The 2500-nt window shown below is 46.4% G+C and overlaps 1 protein-coding gene across 1 annotated transcript in view; it reads right to left on the minus strand.

Annotated features, from left to right (window-relative positions):
* Positions 1 to 285, minus strand: part of arhgef10 (Rho guanine nucleotide exchange factor (GEF) 10) — a 78834-nt gene extending 78549 nt beyond the window's left edge. The window contains exon 1 of the mRNA XM_060879644.1: positions 141 to 285. The gene's annotated coding sequence lies outside the window, so the exon portion shown is untranslated. The remainder of the gene's footprint in view (positions 1 to 140) is intronic.
* Positions 286 to 2500: the final 2215 nt, after the last annotated feature.

Raw genomic sequence — 2500 nt, forward strand, 5'->3', positions numbered from 1 at the left:
GTTCCCAACTTTTCCCATCACATTCCCAACTTTTCCCATCACATTCCCAACTTTTCCCATCACATTCCCAACTCCAGGAAGATTTCCCTTTAAGGAATTCCACATAAAAACCCAACACGCATTTCTTCGCAGTTACTCACCAACATCCCAGAGTTTTAACAGTGAACAGTCTGTAAACGTTCCCCAGGACAGATGAAGAACAGGAATCACGCTCACTGTGGACTTTATCAGCTGGACGAATTCCTACTTTTTCCCCATTTTCTAAAACGCTGCCACTTTTTTTTTCCTCCCACACTCCGGGTCCCGCCCCCTAACCGCGCGCCTATTGGCGGAGACGTCAGAAAGCTCGGCTTGCCATTGGTCGCACCGCACGTCGATCACATTCCCCCGGCGCCTCGGGGCGGACTAAACGCGTGCGTGCCACAGAGCGTCACGTGATCCAGACACCCAGTGGCTCCCTACACACTTATTAGTGCCCTAGATGGTCTAGTGAGTGACACCATGACTACTTAGTGCACTTTAATCCATCTTATCACTGTACACTAATTGTAGTGCACTGATTCCTGGCCCATGACACATGACACGTGCACTAGTGACTAGTGACATGACACTGTAGTGATCTCTGGTGTCAGAGGAAACAGGCTTTTAACCTTCAGTGTAAATGTGGAGACAGATAACAAACCTGAACATGACAGAAAACCTGAACAAGGAAAAGGATTTTAAAGAAAAATAAATAAATAAATAAATAAATAAATAAATACTTGCTTAAGTAAAATGTCAATAAAAACAGCAAATATAAAACTATATCTGTGTCGCACACACACACACACACACGCGCGCACACACACACACACCAACATACACACACCTACACACACACCTAAACACACACACATACACACCAACATACACACACCTACACACACACCTAAACACACACACCTAAACACACACACATACACACATCCACACACACACACCAACATACACACACCTAAACACACACACAGACACACACACACATCCACACACACACACCAACACACACACACCTAAACACACACACCAACACACACACATACACACACACATAAACCCACCCACCCACCACAAACATACACCCACCAACCCCCCGAACACTCCCACCCACCACCCACCCAACCACACCCCCCTCCACACACACACACATTCACACACACACATCCAACACACACACAGACACACACACCACCCGACACACACCCACCAACCCCCCAAACACACCCACCCACCACCTAACCACACACCCCTCCACACACACACACACACACATATCCACCCACCCACACACACACACACACACCACCCACCCACACACACACACACACCCCCTCCACACACACACACACACCCAACCACACATCCACGAGAGATAGAGATGAGATGCGTTCAAATTCAGTTCAGGTCTCTGCTGCCCTCTAGTGGAAAGAATCATGACCATTCTTCTCTAATGTACTACATTACACGCCCCATGTGTAAAGCCACCAAATCCAAATATACTTTCTGTTCATGTTCATTTCAGACAGTATGACGTCATTATCACAGGAAAAACTATTTCAGAAAACTTAAATCCACAAAGTAAAGTCGACTCGGCTCTAGTTCTGTGTGGCTCTTTAATATGATGACATCAGAGAACAAACAAAGAGAACATCAACATGTAATCCTTTATTGTAATAACATCATAAATAAGCGTTAATCCGTTACCATGTCTCAGTGTTACCATGTATCTGCGTTACCATGTCTCAGTGTTACCATGTCTCAGCGTTACCATGTCTCAGTGTTACCATGTCTCAGTGTTACCACGTCTCAGTGTTACCATGTCTCAGCGTTACCATGTCTCAGTGTTACCATGTCTCAGTGTTACCATGTCTCTGCGTTACCATGTCTCAGTGTTACCATGTCTCAGTGTTACCATGTCTCAGTGTTACCATGTCTCAGTGTTACCACGTCTCAGTGTTACCATGTCTCAGTGTTACCATGTCTCAGTGTTACCACGTCTCAGTGTTACCATGTCTCAGTGTTACCATGTCTCAGCGTTACCATGTCTCAGTGTTACCATGTCTCTGCGTTACCATGTCTCAGTGTTACCATGTCTCAGTGTTACCACGTCTCAGTGTTACCACGTCTCACCGTTACCATGTCTCAGTGTTACCACGTCTCAGTGTTACCACGTCTCAGTGTTACCATGTCTCAGTGTTACCATGTCTCAGTGTTACCATGTCTCACCGTTACCACGTCTCAGTGTTACCACGTCTCAGTGTTACCACGTCTCACCGTTACCATGTCTCAGTGTTACCACGTCTCAGTGTTACCACGTCTCAGTGTTACCACGTCTCAGTGTTACCATGTCTCACCGTTACCACGTCTCAGTGTTACCACGTCTCACCGTTACCATGTCTCAGTGTTACCACGTCTCAGTGTTACCACGTCTCAGTGTTACCATGTCTCAGTGTTACCACGT

This window comes from Tachysurus vachellii, chromosome 10 (genome assembly GCF_030014155.1).
Source record: "Tachysurus vachellii isolate PV-2020 chromosome 10, HZAU_Pvac_v1, whole genome shotgun sequence".
Classification (NCBI taxonomy): domain Eukaryota; kingdom Metazoa; phylum Chordata; class Actinopteri; order Siluriformes; family Bagridae; genus Tachysurus; species Tachysurus vachellii.